The 27,542-nt window shown below is 39.7% G+C and overlaps 1 pseudogene; it reads right to left on the bottom strand.

Annotated features, from left to right (window-relative positions):
* Positions 1-3,324: 3,324 nt before the first annotated feature.
* The window catches only part of LOC136378997 (obg-like ATPase 1), a 42,506-nt pseudogene continuing 18,288 nt past the window's right edge, over positions 3,325-27,542 (bottom strand).

The following is a 27,542-nucleotide window of genomic DNA, read 5'->3' as shown; positions in this document are numbered from 1 at the left end:
ATATAAAGCAGATTTTGATACACATAAAGGACAAGATCAACAGCAATACTATAATAGTAGGGGATTTCAATACCCCACTAACATCACTGAATAAATCCTCAAGAAAGAAAATTAACAAAGAAACAGCAGCCTTAAAGGACACACTAGAATAATCAAGTGGATTTAATAGATTTCTTCAGAACATTTCACCCTAAAACAGCAGAATATACATTATTTTCAAGTGCTCATGGTACATTCTCTAGGATAGACCACATGTTAGGACACAAAACGAGTCTCAATAAATTTAAGAAGATTGAAATCATATCAAGCATCTTCTCTGATCACAATGGCATGAAACTAGAAATCAACTACAATAGAAAAACTGAAAAACATTCAAACACTTGGAAACTAAATAGTATGTTATTAAATAACGAATGGGTTAACAATGAGATCAAGGAAGAAATAAAAAATTTTCTTGAAACAAATGAAAATGAACATACAACAACTCAAAATTTATGGGACACAGCAAAAGCAGTCCTGAGAGGGAAGTTCATAGCATTACAGGCATACTGTAAGAAGCAAGAAAAAGCCCAAATAAACAACTTAACCTTGCATCTAAAAGAACTAGGAAAAGAACAGCAAGTAAACACAGAGGAAGTAGAAGGAAGGAAATAATAAAGATCAGAGTGGAAATAAATGACATAGAGGCTAAAGAAACAATACAGAGGATCAATGAAACCAAGAGTTGGTTCTTTGAAAAGGTAAACAAGATTGATAAACCTTTAACCAGACTCACCAAGAAAAAAAGAGGACTCAAATAAATAAAATTAGAAATGAGAGTGGAGAAGTAACAACTGACACAGCAGAAATACAAAGGATTGTAAGAAAATACTATAAAGAACTATATGCCCCCAAATTTGACAACCTCGGTGAAATGGACAAATTCCTTGAAACATATAATCTTTCAAAAATCAATCTGGAAGAATCAGAAAACCTAAACAGACCGATTACAATAAGTGAGTTTGAAACAGTTATCAAAAAACTCAACAAACAAAAGCCCTAGGCCAGATGGGTTCACAGGTGAATTCTACCAAATATTCAAAAAACTAACTTTTATCCTTCTCAAGCTATTTCAAAAAATTCAAGAGGAAGGAAGACTTCCAAACTCCTTATCTGAGGCGAGCATAATTCTCATTTTAAAACCAGGCAAAGACAATACAAAGAAAGAAAATTATAGGCCAATATCCCTGATGAATTAAATTTAGATGCTAAAATTCTCAACAAAATATTAGCAAAATGAATCCAGGAATACATGAAAAAAATCATTCATCATGATCAAGTGGGATTTATTCTGGAGAGGCAAGGCTGGTATAATATTCAAAAATCAATCAATGTGATTCATCTAGCCCACCAACTTACACCATTCACAAAAATAAACTCAAAATGGATAAAAGACTTAAATGTAAGTCATGAAACCATAATCATCTTAGAAGAAAACATAGTCAGTAAGCTCTCCGACATCTCTCACAGCAATATATTTGCCGATTTATCTCCATGGGCAAGTGAAATAAAGGACAGAATGAACAAATGGGACTATATCAAACTAAAAAGCTTTTTTTCCACTTCACTAAAAATTAGAGCAATAATAGCAGCTCCCATTTGTTGAATGAGAGCTATATTATTCTGTAATGCCGGTGGTTGAGGCCAGGCAGTTTCTCACTGAATGTGGGCAGGCAGTAAGTAGCAGAGCTGGAAAGCATCAGGCCATCTCTGTTTATTGGAGGCTTGCAAAGACAGGCGAGCAAATAAACAATAAAAGGAAAAGAGCTAATAAACAAAGGAAAATCTGCTTTTTGCAGGGAAAGGCAAGGAATCAGGAAAACTGCACCTCGTGGTGGCGGGAGAGTGATCTGGGAAAATCTCTGCCCTGAGTGCAAGCACCTGCAGTCTTACACAGACCACACACACACGGTTCTGCCACATGCCCACGCGCCAATCAGGCAAAGTGATTGCAGCTAAGAAACCAGCAGGCAAGCCTAACACAGCTGTTTTCACCACAAATGCATTACAGTATATCTAATCACTAAAAACAACTTCATTAATGCAAGGTAGGTATTAACTGCATTTTTGTAGAAACTGAGACGCAGAGAAGTGATTTGTCCAAGACTTCACAGTTAGTGAATGGCAAAATCAGAGTTCAAATCCAGACCTATTGAATCTAAAGTTTATGCCCTTTGGCTATATCATCCTGCCTCCCCATGCAATGGAGGTGGAACTAGAGGGTTGTAGGTTTATACCTTCTCCTCTCCTGCCAAGCTGGAGGAGAGAGAATCCAGCCCAGGACTTCGCAGGGGAATATTGGAAGCAGCCTGGAGGGTTTGTCTTGTTTTCACAGACCTGTGTGGAGCAGGGTTAGGAAGTTTAACTAGGAACCTCATTATTAGAATTCTTAAAATTTCTAAGTAGGCTGAAGAAACTCTGTGACTATGTATACATTTTAGAAAAGTTCAGTGACTACATCAAGGTTTCAGTCAGAAAATGTTAACGGCAATATTACTACATCGGTGTTTCTCAGGTATTGTGAGAAAAAAAACCCAATCTTCCGAACAAATTACGTCTGGAAACAAACTACACATTTTCAGGAAATACTGAGGACCATGTGAAACAAGCAAACTCCAGATTGTGGGAAACTACAGGACAAATAACATAGTTTTGTCAGCAAAGAAAATGCAATGGGGGAAAGAGAAGGAGGAGGGGGAATTTATAGATTAAAAAGAAGACTTAGAGGTGCATAAACAAAACTCAACGTAGGCTCTTGTTTGGATCCTGATTTGAACAAATTAATTGTAAAGACATTTATAAGACAATTAGAGAACATTTAAACACTGACTAGGTATTTGTGGATATTAAAGAATTATTGTAAATATTTTAGGTGTGTTGCTCTTTTTTTTTTTTTAGAGAAACATAAAGACACTATGAGGGTGTTGGCTTTTCAATTATTTGCCATCCCTTGTGTGATTTGTGATTTTTTAAAGACCTTATCAGTTTCAAAAGTAATTTTTGACCAAGATTCAACAGACGTGAAAGAATAAACAGTGAGAAACAAGTCTCCCTCTCACCACTGTGACTGAGCCACTCAGTTTCCTTCCCGGGAGACAACTCAGGTCAATCCTGTTGAATACACATCTTATATAATTTATTTTGTTGTGAGTAGTAAATATAGACCCAACCTAATTTCCCCCCCAATATTACCCAGTTTTTCTAAAACTATTTAGTGAATTGTCCAATTTAATTTTTAAAAAATCACATACCTCTTTTGAAATTGTATATTTATCTGAGCAATAACTAAATTATTAATTTGAAGAAGATAATATCTCCGTCATCAACAATATAATTTCTGCCTCTTGTCTGTACTTTCACGTTGCCTTGACTGCATTTTCAGAACCTTCTGTTGACAGTGGTGAGAAGAAATGGCTCCAGACCATTTCAGACCACTGGAGTCAGACCGGACCTGGGTTCAGCAACTTCGGTAATTGAGTTCTGGCTAAGAAAGAATTCATAGTCAAGACTTAAAATATAAGAGAAAGTTTATTTAGAAAGTCACAGAGATAGATGAAATGGGCTTTAAGAAACACAAGTTACAGAGGCAACAGAAGGGAAGCTTAGGAGGAGAGAATGCCTGGGGGAGGGGGAGGGGGAGGGGAAAGGTGCAGGCATGCTCCTGGGAGGAAGAGCGTGCGGGGTCCTCCTCCATCCAGAGGGGAGGTCCTAGGAGAGGATTTCAATAGAATAGTGATCAGCTTTTCATGTGTGGCCTTTCAGGGTTGTAGTCTCCACTGATTGGTCAGCACCAGCTGTCTTTAATCAGTGCATCTGTTCCTGAGGTCAGCCTTGACCTCACTTGTCTGGTTTTGCTGCTTTTCTGGCCTGAAGCTGAAACACAAATGAGTCCTGGCCTGTCATCCTTGCTTTGGTGACCTTCTGTACCCAGCCCATTCTCTTTGCTCTGGTGACCTTCTGTATCTGGCTCATGCCTCTCTTGCTGCCTGCCACACTTCCTCTTTAAAATTTTTGTATTTTGCCCTGGCCGGTTGGCTCAGTGGTAGAGCGTTGGCTTGGCGTGCGGAAGTCTGGGGTTCGATTCCCGGCCAGGGCACACAGGAGAAGTGCCCATCTGCTTCTCCACCCCTCCCCCTCTCCTTCCTCTCTGTCTCTCTCTTCCCCTCCCGCAGCCAAGGCTCCATTGGAGCAAAGACTGCCCGGGCACTGGGGATGGTTCCATGGCTTCTGCCTCAGGCGCTAGACTGGCTCTGGTCTCAACAGAGCGACACCCCGGATGGGCAGAACATCGCCCCCTGGTGGGCATGCCGGGTGGATCCCGGTCTGGCGCATGTGGGAGTCTGTCTAACTGCCTCGTTTCCAGCTTCGGAAAAAAAAATACAAATAAAATAAAATTTTTGTATTTCATTACTTTAGCCACAATAAATTCTGTTTTCAAAATCTGTGTGAATCTTTCCTGCAGCTTGAGGAGCATTTGTTCCTTTCCTGATGGTCCATGCACGCACTTCATCTGGGCCTGCAGTGAAGAAGTATTCTAGTTGGAGTGCTGCAAACCCAGCCTTAACGACCTCTGGCAAAGCGCTCTGTCAGGTGCCCTTCCAGATACTCTGTCTCCTCAGCTCTCAATTCTTGCAACTTGAGTTCCAAGGCCCCACTAAAAGGAATGACCAAGGCACCTGGGTCATACCTGTCCATCCACTCCTTAATTTTTATCAACCATTTGTTTTCCTTTCTAATATAGTTTTTTTTTTTCATAAAGATTAACCAAGTAGGCCATTGGTTTTGAAGTCAGAAGTGAGTGTTTACTCTGCACTTCAATCTCTTTGTCATTACAATCAGGATAGAAGTGAACAGTTTTGTTTGTTTGTTTTTATTATTATTATTATTATTATGACAGAGAGATAGAGACAGAGAGATGGACAGATAGGGACAGACAGGAAGAGAGAGAAGAGACCAGAAGCATCAATTCTTTGTTCTGGCATCTTAGTTGTTCACTGATTGCTTTCTCATATGTGCCTTGATTGGGGGGGGGGGTGCTACAGCAGAGCGAGTGACCCCTTGCTCAAGCCAGTGACCTTGGGCTCAAGCCAGTGACCATGGGGTCATGTCTATGATCCCACACTAAAGTCAGCAACCTTGTGCTCAAGCCAGTGAGCCCACACTCAAGCTGGATGAGCCTGCGCTCAAGCCAGAAACCTCGAGGTTTCTAACCTGGGTCCTCTGCATCCCAGTTTGATGCTCTATCCACTGCACCACCACCTGGTCAGGCTATTTTGTTTTGTTTTGTTTTGTTTTTGATCTATAACCCAGGATTTGACTTTGCATACAGGTTTTAGCTTTTTATCTCCTCCTCTCACAGCCACTTTTTCTAGTTTATCTATAATGGGCCGATCGTTTTCTCATCTTTAAGCTGACGCTCTTCATGTATTATTTCTATATCCTGAATAGGATCTACACTTCCTTCAACATGTATGATATCATTATCTTCAAAAGCATGTGTTAGATGAAAGATTTCATCACAGGCACTAATATGAGATAAAAAGGCATTTCCCAGACCTTGTTCATTGTGAAATCCTTTTTACAAGACCAGAAATATGCACCAAATTTAGAAAGGCAGGAGTTTTGCTTGCTGGTCTGTGGTACTGGCAAAAAAAAAAAAATAAATCAGAAAATCAAACTTTTCATTGGGTATAGGTGCTCTGCCCTCAGTTGGATCAATAGTGCAGAAGGGGAAGTTTTCTACTGAAGCCTGGCTATTGGTTAATACATTGAAAATGGTACATTTTCTAATGTTTGACAACTTGACAATAGCAATTTTCAAGGAGGTTTTAAATCTTCCAACGATGGAGGGTGGTTTAATTCCATCCCCTCCCTTTCTGGGTAGACAGTCGGTGACACCAGGTTCCAGCAGTGCAGGCCCCACCCAGTCACAAGGCCTGTGGCAGCCAAGGTTAACTGAGTTTTGACAAAGGTACTCAGACAATTCAATGGCAAAAGGATAGTTTTTTCATCAAATGGTACTGGAATAATTGGACAGCCACTTGAAAATATAAATAAAAAGAACAAAATCTTAACCTAAATGGAGAACTTAACATTTTAAAACTTCTTTTTTTTCCCCTTTCTTCCAAGTGAGAGGAGGGGAGCTAGAGAGACAGACTCCTGCATGCGCCCCAACTAGGATCCAGTCAGCAACCCTCATGTGGGGCCAATGCTCTGCCCATCTAAGGCCATGCTCACAACCAAGCTATTTTTAGCACCTGGGTTGAAGGCTCCATGGAGCCATCCTCAGTGCCCAGGCTGATGCACTCAAACTAATCTAGCCATGGCTATGGGAGGGGAAAATAGAGAGAGAGAGACAAGAGGGAGAGGAAGGGTAGAGAAGCAGATGGTTGCTTCTCCTATGTGCCCTGACCAGGAATTGAACCTGGGACATCCACACACCAGGCTGACACTCCTCCACCAAGCCAACTGGCCAGGGTGACATAATACTTTTGAGATTTGTCCATGTCATGTCAGTAGTTTGTTCCTTTTTATATCTGAGTAATATTCAACTTGTTGGATGCACCACAATTTGTTTATCCATTCACCAGTTAATGTATGTTAGGTTGTTTCCAGTCTTAACAATTATACATAAAGCAGTTGTAAACATTTCTTATAGGTTTTTGTATCGATATTTTGTCTAGAGGAGGGAGATCACTGGTTCATAAGGTATTTATGTTCAGAAGAAACTGCCAAACTGTTGTCTAATGTAGCTGTACCAGTTGGCATTTCCACCAGCAATGCTGGAGCATTCCAGTTACTATGTGTCCTGGTGGATACTTGGTTTTGTCAGCTCTTTTTATTTTAGCTACTCTGGTAAGTGTATAATACTACATCATTGAGGTTGTGTTTTTCATTTCCCTAAAGCTAAAGGTGTTAAGCATGATGTCTTGTACTTATTTGTCATTGGTACATCTTTCTTTCTTTCTTCCTTCCTTCCTTCCTTCCTTCCTTCCTTCCTTCCTTCCTTCCTTCCTTCCTTCCTTCCTTTATTTATTTATTTATTTATTTATTTCATTTTAGAAAGAGATGGACAGACAGGGACAGGAAGGGAGAGAGATGAGAAGCATCAACTCATAGTTACGGCACCTTAGTTGTTTATTGATTGCTTTCTCATATGTGCTTTGACAAGGGGCTCCAGCTAAGCCAGTGACCCCTTGCTCAAGCCAGCGACCTTGGAGCTATAGCTATGATCCCACACTCAAGCAGGAGAGCCTGTGCTCGAGCTGGCAACCTTGGGGTTTTGAACCTGGGTCCTGAGCATCCCAGGCCAACGCTGTATCCACTGTGCCTCTGCCTTGTCAGGCAAGTCTTTTGTCCACTTATAAAATTGAGTTATGGGAGTCCTTTATGTATTATATATATGTATATACATATATATTTATTATATATATGTTTTGTGAATCTTTTCTTATAGTATGGGGCTTTTCTTTTACTTAAGTATTTTTCAAAGAAGCAAAATTTTAAGCTTTGATAAAATGCTATGTAACAATTTTTCTTTTATGGTTTATATATACATTTTTGTCCTGTAATATAGAAATCTTTGCTTATGTTTTCTCCTAGAAGTGTTAGGCCCTTTAGAAGCATCGGCCCCAGATGGGGGTTGCCGGGTGGATCCTGGTCAGGGTACATGTGGGAGTCTCTCTATCTCCTCTCCCTTCACTTGGGAAAGAAGAAAAAAAAAAGTATTATGTCAAGTGAAATAAGCCAGACATAATATAGATTCTATTCGTATGTCATTCTGGATAAGGCAGAATTGTGGGGATAGAAAACAGATTAGTCTTTGCAAGGGTATAAGGGTGAGGAAAAAGAATTGATTACAATTTCTGATGAAAGCCTGGTTATAGGCCCACTTGCCTCAAGCTCATATGAATCTACCTGCATGGGAATATATTTTATAATATATCAGTTGGATTCTTAAATTAGACTTATTATTTTATTAAAAAATCAGAATTCCTCCATGAAATATGTGATTTTAAAAGAAAAATAGGTATTGAGATGCCAATAGAAATATTAGTGAAAAGATAGAAAGTGGATAGGAGAAATCAAGAAACTCTCTAGAGTTTATAACCATAGTTGTAATTCAAAACAAATGCATTGTTACATATAATTTCAGATGGGTCTCTGTAAGAGGTTGGGTTATGCTAAAGAAAGAGCTTCAATGACTTCCCAAATCAGGATGGGTCTGGGTGTACAGATTTGTGGAGGGATTTGGTAGAGGTGAATTGCTCTGTGTACTGAAGGTGAAAGGTTAGAATGTGGGGGAAGGGTGGGGACCAGAAGGAGAAGAGAGGGCAGCACTGCCTGGTGGGACATTTGCATGCGTGGAAGGAGGGAGAATTGAGAGCACTTCTGGAAGAGCACTCCAGTAGGTCCTCTAACTCTGCACGTCACCTCCTTCCTTGAGGCCGATCAGGACACCAGTGCACACTGGTGCCATCTCAGTGGCGGTGCTCAGGCTCTTTGGGTATGAGGAGAAGGTCTGCAGAAATTTTGTCAGGCTGTCCAGCAACCTCTTTGGGGAGAGTGACTCCAGTGCCTTCCAGCTGTGCCACTAAAGGGGAGCAGAATTTGACACCCCAAAATGTGCCCTTTGGCATAAGGATTATCTTGAGCTGGTTATTTTTAAGAGACGGCAGACATAGAAAAAGTTCTGAAGACCAAGTAGAAGTTACAATCTTGTAAAAGACACTCACATGGATAAGGTTAAATCTCCCTTTGTACGGGTGTCTCCTTCTCTGTCCCAGGAAGACGAGGATAACTAAATCTCTAGAAACTTGGATCAGTGGAGAAGGCAGCAACTTAAATTTGTGCTATCCTGATTATCTCCCATAACTGGATCTCTGTATCCCCCATCATTTTCTTTTGTTTATAGCTGGAGATGAAACTTAAGGTGGTAGCTTGGGCCATTTTGGAAAGTTACTCAGTTTTCCTGGGTATCTTCCTTGTATACATAAAGTATACATGTTATTAAACATCTGTGTGCCCTGGCCGGTTGGCTCAGTGGTAGAGCGTCGGCCTGGTGTGCAGGAGTCCAAGGTTCGATTCCCGGCCAGGGAGCACAGGAGAAGCGCCCATCTGCTTCTCCACCCCTCCCCCTCTCCTTTCTCTCTGTCTCTCTCTTCCCCTCCTGCAGCCAAGGCTCCATTAGCAAAGATGGCCCGGGTGCTGAGGATGGCTCTGTGGCCTCTGCCTCAGGTGCTAGAATGGCTCTGGTTGTGGCAGAGCGATGCCCCAGATGGGCATCGCCCCCTGGTGGGTGTGCCGGGTGGATCCCGGTCTGGTGCATGTGGGAGTCTGTCTGACTGCCTCCTCGTTTCCAACTTCAGAAAAATACAAAAAAAAACAAACAAAACATCTGTGTGTTTTTCTCCTGTTTATTTTTCTTATATAAGGGGAGGGCGTTGTCTCAGTCAATAACTTAGAAAGGTAGAGGGAGAATTATTTTTCCTTCTCAACACCGCAATGGTGTCAAAGAAATTCGAAGGGGAAAAATGTTTTGTTTTGTTTTTTTACAAATAAGGCTTACTTACTGGGCTTGGTAGATAGATGGTGTGGGCCTAGCATCTATCAGTTCCTGTTTCTCAAATTGGCAGGGAGAAATCAATTAAAATGTGATATCTCCCCACCACCCTCACAGGGACAACATAGGCTGTTCAACTGCTGACTTAAATATTAAGTCCAGTGGGTCCAATGAGAACATAAAGCTGGAGAGTATTGGGTTGAAAACTTATTTGTTCTCCTCAAGTTGCTATTGGGAGGTAATTTCCACATGCTTGCCGGGAAGGAAAAGTTAAGGAGGATCCTTTGAGATTTTTCTCCCAGGGAAGAGTGATGATTGGAGGGTGTGGGGAAGGAACTGAGCATGCTCAAACCCTCCCCATCAACTCCTGCCACCTATCCTTTGGTTCTGAACTCTAGTAGGATGAAAAGGGTTGACTCCCTGTAAAGCCCTCATATGGTGCTGAACTTGATCACTGCTCTTCTATTAGGACCAGTCAGCCCCCATGTAAACCCATAAATGCTAGAATTTAGTGATGATACAGATGACTCATATGTCACATCTTTGCTTGAGATGTCCTAAGGATTTTGTAATTTCTGGAAATCCCGTCTGGTCTTGTGCTTCAGTGCTTTTGTTCTCTCTGATGAGAAAACCCCTTACCAATGTTTTCTTCAGTGAGCTACTGTTCTTTTTTGAATTGAGTTCAAACCTCCCTACAGGAAATTTTCCTTAACTACTGCCCATCTGATTAAAAATTTTGCTTACTAGATTTTTATATGATAAAAATGACATGCTCATTTTTAAATACAAAGCTGTATAATTAAAATAATCAAAAGTCAACTAGCTCTCATTCCCTAACTCTATTCCTCTGAGATATCTAATGCTGAGTTTGGATTATATAGTTCCACTTCTTCCCCTAGCTAAATACAAACTGATACACACCCATGTACATGCACATTGGGTGTTCCTTTCTTTCCCCACCTCCCCAAAAAGGGTCACATTAGACAAAGGACTCTGCTGTTTGCTTCCCCTCCCCTTTCATTTAATCATATATTGTGGTTATCCTATTTTTTTTTTCTTTTTGTGACAGAGACAGAGAGAGTCAGAGAGAGGGATAGATAGGGACAGACAGACAGGAATGGAGAGAGATGAGAAGCATAAATTCTTCATTGCGGCATCTTAGTTGTTTATTGAATACTTTCTCATATGTGCCTTGACTAGAGGGCTACAGCAGACTGAGTGACCCCTTGCTCGAGCCAGCGACCTTGGGCTCAAGCTAGTCAGCCTTTGCTCAAACCAGATGAGCCCACGCTCAAGCTGGCAACCTCGGGGTCTCGAACCTGGGTACTCCGCGTCCCAGTCCGACACTCTATCCACTGCGCTACTGCCTAGTCAGCCTATTCTTTTATTTTAATAGCAGTATCATAGCTCACAATTTGATACGTGTTACGATGCCTAATCTTTATTGATTAAAAAAATCACTATATTGTCTAAGACTTGCAAAACACAGTGATTACTAGGGGTAACTTATTCCTGCTTTAATGGAAATGCATGTAACAATTTATTTAATATGATGTTTGTTTTTAGTGTTTACTAACTAATCTTTATCATGTTAAGATGGAATCCTGCTAATCCTACTTTACTTCAAGTTTTTATTAGGAAAAGCTGCTGATTTTTTCAAATGAGTTTTTGATATATTTTCATGACTTTTCTCATTTAACTTATTATGTTTATAGGTTTTTTTAAAATGTTGAAGTATTTTGTATTCTTGAAATAGCCTTTATGTAGCTCGGTACTTGAGCATTGGCCCCAGATAGGGTTGCTGGGTGGATCTGGTCAGGGCGCATGCAGGAGTCTGCCTCACTATCTCCCTTCCTCTCACCTAAAAAAAAAAAAAAAAAAAAAAAAAAAAGGAAAAAAAAAATAGCCTTTTTTGGTCATGGTATTATTGTTTTTACTATATTACTAGATTCCATCTGTGATACAGTATTTTATATATTTAGAAATTTAAAGTCCATATCTATCACTAAAATTGCCTTGTAGTTTCTTGTCAAGCTCTGCCTCTGTAGCACCCTAGTCATAACTGTGTCAAGTACTGATTACCCTAATGGAAATCGTATATCTAATTATCCATATGTCAACAACCAGAGAGCCGGGACCAGATTGTATTTGATTTTTTGTGTTTTGTGTCAAGCACAATGCCTAGAAGACAGTAGGAGCTCAATGAATCTGTGGTGAGTGAAAGAATGAACAGCTTTTAGAAATATTTTCCTGTAATCTCATTTTACTTACTGTTGGTAGTTTGCCATATATGATGTTTATACCTCTTTTGTTCTAATGCCAATAATGTCCATGTTTCTATCTTCAGTAGTTCCCTTGTAGAAATACCATTATTGAATACAATATTGCAGTTAAAATGAATGAACTGAAGCCATGTGTATCACCATGGATAGATCTCAGAAGTATAAGGTTAAACTAAAAAGCAAGGATAGGTATAGCATGACACTCTCTATATAGAGTTTTAAAAATGCAAACAATACTATGCACTTGAAGTGGTTTTGTGCTGTTGGCTTTTAACCCCACTCCAGCTTTTCTGTACCCTCTTCTGTATTGCAATGGGCTGGAAACCTGTGAACTACATGTCACAGGCACCCTTGGTTTTGCTAGTGCCTTGCACTGAGAAGAGATTAGAAGACAGAAGAAAGGGAGAGGCCATTTTTCTTTCTGTTCCTGGTGGTGTTTCCAGCAATGGCAGCAACAGCATTAGTAGGGAGTGACTAGAAATGAGCATTTCAGTAGAGTCAGTGGCTATTTTAGCAGCAGCAGTGCTAACCAGTAGCACCCCAACAGGGAAGAAAGCAAATGAGCGAATACTCTGATCTCATTCTCCTTTACCCCTTGATCTCCTATCAGCACTTCCCATTGGTCAAAATCAACTGAAGTCAGAGCTCAAGGGAGTCCAGTGGAGCAGTCTGTACCACTTAGTTTTCTAAGCACAAAGAAAGGTAGAGGCTTGGCCTGGAGAGGCCAACAGATGAAAATGAACGTAGCTCCCTTATCCCATTTGCTCCTACAGCCTTTTATACCTTTGTAACCAGTTCTTAGTATTGAATCTCCTTTTGTGTGAAATACATTAAGTGGTTTCTATTTTCATGACTGGACAGTGACTGATTCAGTATAGTTTATGGATACAAACATATGTAGCAAAGGAACAATAACTTGCTTGGAAACAATGAACTCCAGAGTCAAGATAATGGTTATTTCTGGATGGAAGAGAACAGAATGGAATTGGAGATAAGTACACAGGCAGTAGCCTCTGTGTCTGAAACATTTAGGTTCTTAAACTAGAAGGTGAATGTATGGATACTTTAAATGTTATTTTATATATTTTCATATGCCAGAAAGAGTTAGCCATACTCATAATTACATGTGTGTGTGACTAAATCAACGAATGAACAAATGAATGAGACCTGACTAGTGCCTTCTGACATTCTGACTCAGTGTTAGTTATTTGAACCTAGATAAGTAAAGCTACTTAAGTTTTCTTAATCTTTGCATTCTCCCCCACAAGGATAAGGGTAATAGTACCTACCTTTCAGGACTATTGTGATGAATAAGTGACATAATATGTACAAAAGGTCCTAGTAGAGTAACTAGGACATGACAAGTACTCATCAAATCATAGTTTCTTTTTTCCTGAATTTTCAGAAATAATAAGGCCATGATTTGGGTAAACTTTGAATTTCAACAATTATTCTATGGCTCAAGAAGGTGTTTTCTTTCTTTTTTAAAGCCTGAAATGTTCCTTCTCTGATTATAAGAGTGGTGGCTGTTCAATGTAGAAAATTTGAAAAAAAAATACAAGAATGAAAATAAAATGTACTGTAATTCTACCCTTTTTAACTGCTGTAAAGGTATACAAATATTATATTAAAAATTAGAATAACAATATATAGTTCTGTGACATAGCTCTTTAACTTTATAATATAAGGTAATCATTTTCCTTTCTCAAATATTCTATGACATCACTTTTGTTGGTTGTATAATAGTCAAATATTTGGGATATTTAGTTTTTTTTTTAATATTTCACTACTGTAATAAATGCTGCAATAAACTTCCTTGTTGATAAGTCTTTGGCTATATTTCTTATTATTTCCTTGAATAAGGTGACAGAAGACAATTTGACTTTGGGTGATGGGAATGCAACATAATCAAATGTCAAAATAACCTGGAAATGTTTTCTCTGAACATATGTACCCTGATTTATCAATGTCACCCCATTAAAATAATAATAAAAAAATAAAATAAAATACATGCAAAAATTTTGGTCAAATTCTGCATTTGATGACATCTTAGGCCTGTGACTGCCATGCTTTTAAGAAAGACTGTATAGAAAGCAAGAAAGAAAGAGAAATAAAAAGAAAGAAAGAAAAGGAAGAAAGGAAAGAAAGAGAGAGAAAGAAAAAGAAAGAAAGAAAAGGAAGAGAGCAAGAGAGAGAGAGAGAGAGAAAGAAAGAAATTAAGAAAGAGATTATATCACATTTATATTTCCCTAGCAGTGCTGCAGAGTACTTTTCCATATCAGAAAGCCACTTTTAAAAAGAGAAATTGGAACAGACATGGACTTAATAGTGGAATCTACAAGAATAGATTCTAACTGGTTTGATGTTTAAAGAATATCAGCAAAGTGCCACATCCTCACAGAGCAAAGGACTTCCATAGACCATTAAAATCTAATTTTAATGAACTAGTTGCCATGCAGAAGGATTCCAGTCAAGCTTTTAAGTGCCAACTTCTACTTGGAATCAACTAAATATAGACACCAGTTGGAGATGACTTGGGAACCAACTGATCTGTGGGTTTTCTAAATCTAGACCCGACAGTGGTACAGTTGGAAAATGATGGAAAATGAGTCAAGTGCTCCTCTCTTGGCCAAGGCCTAAGTCTTGAATTTCTTGTCTTGAACATTACCTTTTCCCTGCCTACAGTTAAGGACCTTAGATCTACTCTGAACTCCTTACATGAGAAAAAGAAACATAACAAAAGTATCAGCTAATAAGAGCTTTCCTTCTTTGTTAATTGATTTCTGCATCTCTAAACCTCTGGCACCTGCCAGCTTCACTCTGTTTTGGAGCCAGTGAATTTCAAAAATAATTAAAGTCAATGAGCTACTCTTTGTGATAGGATCTTGAAAAGTTAACAGCCATAATTAGTAGGAAGTGCAAAGTGAGGAAAGTGTCAGTTGCTGATAAACAGAATTTCCTCATCTTGTCGATACAAGAATCCTGGCCATATGTGAAAGTGATGCTCTACTGAGTCAAAGATGATGTATGACTGGGTTCACAAATTGAAAGTAAATTGAAGAACAAGTACCGATCTTGAGAATGATTACCTAGGCTAAAATCAGATACCTCCTCAAAGTTCCAAAATTATTGTGTCAGAATGTTGGTAAGAATTCATGGCAAAGCCTCCATCAACCTCAGAGGGTCAATCGTCACAGCCAAAATAGGGCGTCAAACTTTCCATCCCTTAGTGACAAAATGAACATAGGAATTACGGGTACTGAGGAGTCAAACACTAAATCGGTGGCATCTCTCCGTGAGTTCAGTTTGGGCAGTGTACATTTCTTGAAAGCAAATGCAAATAAAGAGTTTGGAAATGGCTCAGTGGCTGGGAGGAAGTGACAGATCTGAGCAGGTGAAACCTCATCTAAACTGGGGGGTGGGGGGGGGGTTCCCTAAGGGATCCAGCACATGTCTGTGTTCTATTGTAAAATAGCTTCAGGTGGTAAATGGTCAGCATGTTTTTACATTTTAATGGCTATGGATTTATTGTAATTCATACTTAAACTGTCTGACTAGCACATCAAAACCTTCACTCTATATTGTAAGAATAATATACTTCTCTCAAAATAACATAATTAGGTTTAAAAATTAGATGAGTTTAAAATTTAATTAAATATGAATGTAGGTAGACTTTGGTTTTACCAAAAATTGAAAATTTGGAATGCTGGAGTAAATGTAAAAATAACCATTTTAGGATCTTCTAATTATTTCTCAAGCTTTAAAACATACTATATTTCTTCAATTCTAAGAAGCTTTTAATTTTAAAATAAACCATTGTTTTATGTACCACAATGTAACAAGAAAATTCTGCCAACTAACCTATGGCCCATGCTTTCTTAGCACTTAGAATTTAATATTCAATGAAAGCTCTCTTTCAGACTTACTAAGCATGATTTTTTAATCATATATTACAGGACTGTTTCTGTGCCTTCCTGTATATACAGTAACTTCTCATTTCAATCTAAATTATAGTGTAATCTTTTTGAAGACATTTTAATGATGATAAATTTCAGGCCCTGTGGTACCAGCAATGCACATAACTCAGCTGCAGTGACAGCTGAGCGGCTGTGACCACATTTGCACACGTGCAGGCAATGGTAATGCTTCCTCACTGCATCCGATTGCAGAGGAGTGAAAAGGTGAAGAAAACGTGCACCTATAGTCTGTGACAGTCAATAACCCTTTCTTGAGGTTCTTTTTCAAGATCACTGGGAATTGTTCCCTTCTTGTGTGCTGTGCTTTTTCCAGGAGCAGAGATCACCGATAAAGGTGAGGTAATTTAGAAAGTTTTAAAGGAAATAATGAATTGACTATCAGAGCACTGTGACACTTCATATTACCCTGTGATGTACGGTGCCCTGACTCGGTCGCAGCCAGACTGGTGCAACTGGGTGACTTCTTCATGCATCAATCGACTCATCACACAACTGTGATGTACGTGCAAAATTCTCAACCAGCTCCAGAGTAGAGTTTATGTAGGACTCACCTCTGTGGCTCCATCACTCATCATGCTTTGCACAAAATAGGTGATAGATGAATGATAGTTGACAGAATAACTGGTTGTACAAAACTTACAATTTCACTCCTCAGTGAAATAACCATTTTTCAGTTGTGATGGTCTTTAATAAAGGCTGTTTGTGAGTGAACATTATGAGGACTTACTCTCGGCCCAATCACTGTTCTAACTGCTTTACATTTTTTGATTAATTTACTACTTAAAAAAACCCAGCATAGGTAGTGTTATTATTCTGATTTTACATATGAGGATACTGAGACACAGAGAGGTCCGTTAACTTGCCTGAATCACATAGCTGTGAAACGTCAGAGCTAAGTTTGAACCCAGACAATTTGGCTTAGCATACATGCACTTGACCACTATACTTTATTACTTCTAACATATAATACTGTAATAAAAGAATAAAAATGCATATGATTGTCTAAATCTATAGCTACTTAGTAAACATATGCAGTAAACCATGCTCTCTGAATTCTCAGTAAATATTTGTTAACTGTTCAAAGAATGAGGCTGAAAGAAGTCCTCCACAGTGTATTAAAATTAACAATAATAAAACACATACTGTCAGCAAACACATTTTGAACATGAAGTCAAGGCCAAATGTCAAACCAAGGCAAAAAGTTTCAGGCTCTCCAAAAATCAGGCCCACTGGACATTCTATTCAGCCTCAGGGGCCCTGACAGGTGCCAGCCAAGGGTTAAGTCCAGATCTCGTTTTGACCATTGTCTGGATTCAGGCTGGTTGCAGTGAATACTGTACTAAGGAAGTTAATTAAACTGAGGAATTGAATTTTTCTTTCTTGAAGAAATGGTTATTGGGTGTTAATCAACTGTAAAGAAGAAAGCAGAAAGCCAAGGGAACCCATAAAAGAGCTGTGCCCTGTAAGCACCGCTGCCTCATCTCTGACCTCCGTAACTGAGGATGAATTTGGCTCTGGCAATATTCTCTAAAGTAAGCAGCTTGAATCACTGCCACCAGCAAATGAGTTTTCTCTATGAAGAATGAATTCTCCTGAACTGCTGAAACAAAGGTCCGTGTTCCCAAATGGCTATTATTTATGGGGAAGATTGCTAAGAGTCAGCGCGAGATCTGCCCTTGCACCCCCACCCCCTCACCTGGAAGCTGCAGGCCATGGTGCGCAGCCTCTGGTCTTCCAGAACAAACCTCACAGAAAGGAAAAACTGGCCTGGCAAGTAATATGCCCAGGGTAAAGTGTGAAAACTGCCTCACAAATACGAAGATGTTCATAATATATAATCAAGTAAAAAAAAAAAAAAAAAGGAGGAACTGATTTATTGCACTACCTCATACCTTTGAGATAATCCACATGACTGAAATGACTGATTTTTGATTGAGCCAGAAAGTGCTATTTGGGGGCAGGCAAGGAAGACAAACTGAACTCTACTGATTTAGAAATCTTCTCAGAGTCAGCCAGAGTGAATGACTGAACAGTGGCCACAGGTCATATTCAGAAGTTTCCATTCTCTCATGTCAATAGTCTGGAGATTTTAACATTAAAATGTTATAATAGCTAGAAGACAAGATGGCGATGGAGTAGGCGGATGTACCAACTTCCTCCTCCAGAACCAAAGTGAATTACAAACTAATTTTAAGAAGCATCATCTGGAAAAACCAACTTTGGACTAAACTAAGAGGACTCTTCAACCAAGAAACACTGAAGAAGCCACACTGAGACTGGTAGGAAAAGTGGAAACGTGGAGAGGGCTGCCCAGCTCCCCAGAGCAAATGGCAGCCGGGAGAGACTCACATGGCGGGAAGTGAGTTTAGCAGAGAGGAGAGGGTCCTGGGCCCCAGGAACAAAGCCCCAGCCTGCAGCCCCAGAGCCTAGAAGAGGCGTAAGGACAGTATTTAGCTGGAAATAAGACAGGATACTGTTTGTGAGAAAGAGACTGATTTCTCAGACCCAGGATTCTTCTTAAAGGGACTGTGCAGAAAACTTCTCTTACAACCACTCACCCAGGGCTCCGGGGGACAGGGAGAGAGGAGCGTGCCAGAGTAGCAGGAAGAGAGTATAATCTAGGAGGCACAGGGAGAAACATTTTGGGAGATAGCCACCCTAACCCCTGGGATGAGTCATTCCCCAAATCTGAAGTGAATATTTCCCCTAGAAACAGCAATACCAGCAAAGGGAAGCAGGACACCAGCCAAACAAGCTCTCCCATGGCACTCAGAGCAGAGTCTTTTAGAAGGAGGGAGCTTTCGGGTCTACAGTAGTGAGTCTTAGGGTCGGAGCTGCAGCACCCGCACCCACACGGCTGAGGGCTTGCCGGAGGGCGGGCGGCGGTGGGACACAGAAGCGCAGTTCTGATGGCAAGGGCGGAAGACTGCTGGCCACCACTGAGGCCCAGGCATGAGCTCGGTCTTGCCTGGCTGGGGAGGAGGGGATGTGCGAAAGTGGTCAAGCCCAGCTGCAGGCAACCTGTAATCCAGCCTGCGGGAGAAGGGCAGGAACTCTGGAAGGGGCGGAGACCAGCCCTTGAGCAAAGGTGCAGGAGCACAGCCTTGCCCCACCCGTGGAACCAAGGCTTGTGGCCTGACGTGGGAGCCAGCTCCTCCCATGGGGGTGGAGCCAAAATCCCAGAACAGGCGGAGTCCCGCTACTGAGCATGGGCACGCAGTCTCACCCGCCTGTGGAGCCAAGGCTTGCAGCTGCGGGCTTGCACGAGCGGGCTCCTCCTGCAAGGGCAGGGCGACAGCCCGGAATCAGGCGGAGACCCACAGCTGAGCAAAGGTGCTCACCCCTGCCCTCAGGGCCAAGCATAATGCCACCCGCGGGGGCGGGGCATAGGCCAAGGCCACCGAGGCTTGTACTCCTGAGCACGTGATCACAGCCACTCCCATGAAGGAGAGGCAGAAACCACAGCAACGCCCATACCCAAACACCCTAGGCAGCAACAGCAGAGGGTGTGGTGGGCCTGCAGACAGACCACACCTAGGGAACACAGAGGCCACACCCAGTGACTCCAGTGGCCAAAACTTTCTTTTACACAGACAAAATGAGAAAGCAGAGAGATGCAACACAAATGAATCAAGAGAAATCCCCAGAAAAGGACCTGAATGAATCAGATATAACCAAATTACCAGATGCAGAGTTTAAAATAATGATTGTTAGGATGCTCAAACATATAGAACAACAATAGATGGTCATTATGAACACCTAAATAAAGAGATAGTAAATATAAAAAAGGACATTGAAATAATAAAAAAGAATCAGTCAGATGACAAATACAATATTAGAAATGAAGAACACAATGGAAAGAATTAAAAGCAGGATGGATGAAGCTGAGAATCAAATCAGCGAGTTAGAGGACAAGATAAATAAAGGCACAGAAGCAGAGCAGAAAAAAGAAAAGAGACTCAAAAAGTCTGAGGAAACTCTAAGAGAGCTCTGTGACAACATGGAGAGAAATAACATCCACATCATAGGGGTTCCTGAAGAAGAAGAGAAAGAACAAGGGATAGAGACTTTGTTCAAACATATCATAGCTGAAAACTTCCCTCAATTAAGGCAGGAAAACATCTCACAAGTTCAAGAAGCACAGAGAACTCCATTAAAGAGAAACCCAAAGAAATCTACACCAAGACACATCATAATTAAAATACCAAAGCTAAGCGATAAAGAGAAAATATTAAAAGCTGCTAGAAAAAAAAAGACTATCATTTACAAAGGAGCCCCACAAGGATGACTTCCGACTTCAAAATAGAAACACTTGAGGCCAGAAGGGAATGGCAAGAAATATTCAAAGTAATGCAGAACAAGAGCCTACAACCAAGACTACTTTATCAAGCAAGGCTATCGTTTAAAATTGAAGGAGCTTTAGAGGAAAAAAAAACCCTCAAGGAATTCACTACAACCAAACCAAGGCTGCAAGAAATGCTAAGGGGCCTGTTGTAAACAGATCAAAGGAGAAAAAGAATATAGCAAAAGAGAAATACAGTTTTAAAGAATAAAATGGCAATAAACAACTACATATCAATAATAACCTTAAATGTAAATGGATTAAATGATCCAATCAAAAGACATAGGGTAGCTGCGTGGATAAGAAAACAGGACCCATACATATGCTGTCTATAAGAGACACAACTTAAAACAAAAGGTGCACAGAGACTGAAGATAAAAGAATAGAAAAAAATATTTCACGCAAATGGAAATGAAAAAAAATCTAGGTAGCAATACTTATATCAAACAAAATGGACTTTAAAACAAAGGCTATAGTAAGAGATAAAGAAGGTCACTACATAATGATAAAGGGAGCAATCCAACAGGAAGATATAACCGTTATAAATATCTATGCACCTAATATAGGAGTACCTAAATATATAAAGCAGACTTTGATGGATTTAAAGGGCGAGATCAACAGCAATACTATAATAGTAGGAGATTTCAATACCCCACTAACATCACTAGATAGATCCTCAAGAAAGATAATTAACAAAGAAACAGCAGACTTAAAAGACACACTAGATCAACTCAATTTAATAGATATCTTCAGAACTTTTCACCCTAAAGCAGCAGAATATACATTCTTTTCAAGTGCTCATGGTACATTCTCTAGGATAGACCACATGTTAGGGCACAAAGGTGGTCTCAACAAATTTAAGAAGATTAAAATCATATTGAGCACTTTCTCTGATCATAATGGCATGAAACTAGAAATCAACCACAACAGAAAAACTGAAAAATACTCAAACATTTGGAAACTAAATAGCATGTTATTAAATAACGAATGGGTTAACAATGAGATCAAAAAAGAAATAAAAAAAATTCCTAGAAATGAACGATAATGAGCATACATCAACTCAAAATTCATGGGACACAGCAAAAGCACTCCTGAGAGGGAAGTTCATAGCATTACAGGCATACCTTAAGAAGCTAGAAAAAGCTCAAATAAACAACTTGACCCTGCATCTAAAAGAACTAGAAAAAGAACAGCAAGTAAAGCCCAGAGCTAGTAGAAGAAAGGAAATAATAAAGATCAGAGCAGAAATAAATGACATAGAGGCTAAAGAAACAATACAGAGGATCAATGAAACCAGGAGCTGGTTTTTTGAAAAGGTAAACAGGATCGATGAACCTTTAACCAGACTCACCAAGAAAAAAAGAGAGAGGACTCAAATAAATAAAATTAGAAATGAGAGTGGAGAAATAACAATGACACAACAGAAATACAAAATATTGTAAGAAAATAGTGTGAAGAACTGTACACCAAAAAACTAGACAACCTAGATGAAATGGACAAATTCCTTGAAACATATAATCTTCCAAAAATCAATCTGGAAGAATCAGAAAACCTAAACAGACCAATTACAACAAATGAGATTGAAACAGTTATCAAAAAACTCCCAACAAAGAAAAGTCCTGGGCCTGATGGCTTCACAAGTGAATTCTACCAAATATTCAAGAACTAACTCCTATCCTTCTCAAGCTATTTCAAAAAATTCAAGAGGAAGGAAGACTTCCAAGCTCCTTTTATGAGGCGAGTATAATTCTGATTCCAAAACCAGGCAAAGACAACACAAAGAAAGAAAATTATAGGCCAATATCCCTGATGAATTTAGATGCTAAAATCCTCAACAAAACATTATCTAACCGGATCCAGCAATATATGAAAAAAATCATGCACCATGATCAAGTGGGATTTATTCTTGGGAGGCAAGGCTGGTACAATATTCGCAAATCAATCAATGTGATTCATCACATAAACAAAAGGAAGGAGAAAAACCACAGGATAATTTCAATAGATGCAGAAAAAGCATTTGATAAAATCCAGCACCCATTCATGATCAAAACTCTCAGCAAAGTGGGAATACAGGGAACATACCTCAACATGATAAAGGCCATCTATGACAAACCCACAGCTAACATCATACTCAATGGGCAAAAATTAAAAGCAATCCCCTTAAGATCAGGAACAAGGCAGGGGCGCCCCTTTCACCACTCTTATTCAACATAGTTCTGGAAGTCCTAGCCACAGCAATCAGACAAGAAAAAGAAATAAAAGGCATTCAAATTGGAAAAGAAGAAGTAAAACTATCATTATTTGCAGATGATATGATATTGTATGTAGAAAACCCTGAAGTTTCAGTCAAAAAACTACTGGACCTGATAAATGAATTCAGCAAGGTGGCAGGATATAAAATTAATACTCAGAAATCAGCGGCATTTTTATACACTAACAATGAACTGTCAGAAAGAGAAATTAAGGAAGCAATCCCCTTCACCATTGCAATCAAAAAAATAAAGTACCTAGAAATAAATTTAACCAGGGAGATTAAAGACTTTTACTTGGAAAATTATAAAACATTAATAAAAGAAATCAGGGAAGATACAAACAAGTGGAAGCATATACTGTGCTCATGGTTAAGAAGAATAAACATCATTAAAATGTCTATATTACCCAAAGCAATATATAAATTTAATGCAATACCAATTAAAATACCAATAACTTACTTCAAATATATAGGACACATATTCCAAAAATTTATATGGAACCAAAAGAGAACACGAATAGCCTCAGCAATCTTGAAAAGGAAGAATAAAGTGGGAGGTATCACACTTCCGGATATCAAGTTATACTACAAGGCCATTGTACTCAAAACAGCCTGGTACTGGCCTAAGAACAGGCATATAGATCAATGGAACAGAACTGAGAATCCAGAAATAAACCCACACTTTTATGGACAACTGTTATTTGACAAAGGAGGTAAGAGCATACATTGGAGTAAAGACAGCCTCTTCAGCAAATGGTGTTGGGAAAATTGGACATCTACCTGCGAAAAAATAAAACTAGACCACCAATTTACATCATTCACAAAAATAAACTCAAAATGGATAAAATATTTAAATGTAAGCTATAAAACCATAAGCATCTTAGAAGAAAACATAGGCAGTAAGCTCTCCGACATCTCTCACAGCAATATATTTGCCGATTTATCTCCACAGGCAAGTGAAATAAAAGACAGGATAAACAAATGGGACTATATCAAACTAAAAAGCTTCTGCACAGCTAAAGACAATAAGACCCTGGCCAGTTGGCTCAGTGGTGGAGCGTCGGCCTGGCGTGCAGAAGTCCCGGGTTCGATTTCCAGCCAGGGCACACAGGAGAAGCGCCCATCTGCTTCTCCACCCCTCCCTCTCTCCTTCCTCTCTTTCTCTCTCTTCCCCTCCTGCAGAGAGGCTCCATTGGAGCAGGGATGGCCCGGGCGCTGGGGATGGCTCCTTGGCCTCTGCCCCAGGCGCTGGAGTGGCTCTGGTTGCAGCAGGGCGATGCCCCGGAGGGGCAGAGCATCGCCCCCTGGTGGGCGTGCCGGGTGGATCCCCGTCGGGTGTGTGCAGGAGTCTGACTTTCCCCGTTTCCAGCTTCAGAAAAGTGCAGAAAAGAAAAAAAGACAATAAGAACAGAATAAAAAGACAAACTACACAATGGGAGAATATATTTGACAATATGTCTGATAAGGGGTTAATAACCAAAATTTATAAAGAACTTGTAAAACTCAATACCAGGAAGACAAACAATTCAATCAAAAAATGGGTGAAAGAAATGAATAGACACTTCTCCAAAGAGGACATACAGATGGCCAATAGGCATATGAAAAAATGCTCAACATCACTAATCATTAGAGAAACGCAAATTAAAACCACAATGAGATATCACCTCACACCAGTCAGAATGGTGCTCATCAACAAAACAACACAGAATAAGTGCTGGCGAGAATGTGGAGAAAAGGGAACCCTCCTGCACTGCTAGTGGGAATGCAGACTGGTGCAGCCACTATGGAAAACAGTATGGAGATTCCTCAAAAAATTAAAAATTGAACTGCCTTCTGACCCAGCTATACCACTTTTAGGAATATACCCCAAGAACACCATAGCACTGTTTGAAAAGAAGAAATGCACCCCCATGTTTATGGCAGCATTTTTCACAATAGCGAAGATCTGGAAACAGACCAAGTGTCCGTCAGTTGGCAAGTGGATTAAAAAGCTTTGGTACATATATACTATCAAATACTACTCAGCCATAAGAAATGATGACATCGAATCATTTACAACAACATGAATGGACCTTGATAACATTATACTGAGCGAAATAAGTAAATCAGAAAAAACTAAGAACTATATGATTCCATACATAGATGGGACATAAAAATGAGACTCAGCAACATGGACAAGGGTGTGGGGGTTACAGGGTGGGGAGGGAGGAGAGGGTTGGGGGAGGGGAGGGGCACAAAGAAAACCAGTTAGAAGGTGACGGAAGACAATTGGACTTTGGGTGATGGGAATGCAGCATAATCAAATGTCAAAATAACCTAGAAATGTTTTCTCTGAACATATGTACCCTATGTTCATATAAGAACATTTCTTATAAACTATAAGAAATACATATAGTTCTCTGTTCCCAGTTCCTGACCCAGAACTCCTGAAACCCTTGTCATTTCCTGGGTGACAGGGGTATCTTTTGTTCTAATAAGGTGACTCTTGGTGGGCCCCTGGATGTCCCCTAGATGAGGGCTGGTCACTGGAGAGACCCATGATTACAAGCTTGGAATTTAGAAGCCTGCTCCCCATTCTCTTGACAAGGGAGAAGGGCTGAAAATAAAGTTGACATTGATTTATCAATGTCACCACATTAAAATTAATTTAAAAAATTAAAAAAAATTATTTAAGAATGTGCATGTAAAAAAACACAAACTTTTATGTCATCTCTAGGTCCAGCAAAGCAAAGTAAATTTTTTTTACTGGTTTTTGTAGGAATTTAGAAATTAAAACATCCATATTAAAACTATAAATGTAGTTTTAATATTTAAATATGACCATTTCTATAAAAACTGGAAATAGAAAAATTGTTAATATACACTATAAATACTGATAGATGTCCCACTGCCTTTGCTAGTATTCCCACTTCTATCACTACTCAGTACAAACTCTTGATAAGTTTGCCTTTTGTGAAAACATACTCTCACATGGAGAATTGTCTGGAAATACAGTGTGTCCGTAAAGTCATGGTGTACTTTTGACCGGTCACAGGAAAGCAACAAAAGACGATAGAAATGTGAAATCTGCACCAAATAAAAGGAAAACCCTCCCAGTTTCTGTAGGATGATGTGGCAGCATGTGTGCATGCGCAGGTGATGACGTAACACCGTGTATACAGCGGAGCAGCCCACAGCCATGCCGGTCGAGATGTGTTCAGTGTGTTCTGTGGCTTGCTAAATTCGAATCCGTGACCAAAGTGCAACATGAATATCGGCGCATTTATAACAAAGTGCCACCACATAGGAATAACATTACTTGGTGGGATAAGCAGTTGAAGGAAACCGGCAGTTTGGTGGAGAAACCCTGTTCTGGTAGGCCATCAGTCAGTGACGAGTCTGTAGAGGCTATACGGGTTAGCTACCTAAGGAGCCCTAAAAAATCTGTGCATGAGCCCACATCGAACTGCACTGAATAGGTATGAAACTGGGAAAGTTTTCCTTTTATTTGGTGCAGATTTCACATTTCTATCATCTTTTGTTGCTTTCCTGTGACCGGTCAAAAGTGCACCATGACTTTACGGACACACTGTAGATTATGCCACTTCCTCCAGCCCCAAGGAAAACCATTTAAGGCATTGTTGCAAAGCTTTATGTCATCTCCAGGTCCTGTCTAATCATATGGTTCTATAAAAACAATATATCATTTGGAGCAGTATTCCATTTCATCCAGTGTAATTCTATGCCATTTAGTATTCTGACTACTTACTCTAACTACTTCAAATAAAATACCCCTAGTCAGCTGAATGCTGAAAATGGAATCCTTTTGAAGAAACAAAAACCGAAAAGTCATATAAGTAACAGTAGTTCTGTAGTCCATTAACTTATTTTGGCAAGGGCAGTCCCTGGCTTATCATAGGTACTCAATAAATACTCATTAAATAACTAAATGTGTGGTGGATATCAGATGCTGCCGGACATTTTGGGAATACCTCCAACTCCATGCCAGCGCTCATTGTCTTCTAGTCACTTTTTTTCTAAATGATGATTCCTGGACTGCTCTTGACCTCCCAGTGACCTGACCCTGCTATGAGAACCAAGGTCCAGGTGGTCCCTGGAGAACTGCTGCAGTTTCTCCCATACCTCAGCAGCACAGGGTCCACATCCCCTCCTCTCTGTGTTCGGGAGTGGGTTCCCAGGCGCTGGGCGTGCAGGATCTGAGGAGCACACCGGCCTGTCCATCAGCTCCAGATGGCCCTAGAGACCTTCCCTGGGGACTCCTTCCCTTCTCGTCCTTTTACCAGTCACATCTGCTCTCTCTGTCCTATCTTAGGTGGCAATAGCTGTGCCTCCAGAAGAGAGCCCAGAGAGAGTCCCAACAACAACAACAGAAAGGACATAAGACATGGACAGTCAGTTTTCCAGGGGAAATACACAAATCTCAAAAACATATATACAAAAAGAACAAATCCCATTGGTTATCAAATAATACAAAATTAAGACTAATAGGATATACCTGGCAAAAAGACAAAAAGTAAAGGGAATGAAGGAGAAGCTGGAGAAAAGGCATTCTTACAGTTTGGGGAATATAAATTCATACAACATACTGGAGGACAATTTAGAATATGTGTAAAATCCTTAATGGAAGGATACTGTTAAATTCAGGAATTTCACTTCTAAGAATTTTCCCAAAGGAGAAATAACTGAGACAAGATATAGATACCTGAATTTCCAATACAGCAGGTTATACAATCGCAGAGTCGTTTAGTTAAATAAATTTTGCTACGTTCTTACACTAGAATAGCATGTGATAATTTACATGCTGATGAGCATATATATATATATATATATAAAGATATTTTGAATATTGTGTTCAGTGAAAAAGCAGACCAATAGAACAGTTGATCAGATAAGATCATATCTTTGCAAACAGACTTCCAGCATGTTTATGCTAAGGCAAAATCTAGAAGGATGTATACAAAATACTAATGAGTATGAAAGATTTAACATTTTAATCTTTCTGCTAATATGAATTTGTACTTTCTGGCAAAGAATGAGTGCTACCTGAGTAAAAAAAATTAGTCATGTGCAGTGAAAAAAATATACTTTT

Source organism: Saccopteryx leptura, chromosome 7 (assembly GCF_036850995.1).
Source record: "Saccopteryx leptura isolate mSacLep1 chromosome 7, mSacLep1_pri_phased_curated, whole genome shotgun sequence".
Taxonomy (NCBI): domain Eukaryota; kingdom Metazoa; phylum Chordata; class Mammalia; order Chiroptera; family Emballonuridae; genus Saccopteryx; species Saccopteryx leptura.
The sequence above is the reverse complement of the archived record's forward strand: the minus strand, read 5'-3'. Positions and strand labels throughout refer to the sequence as shown.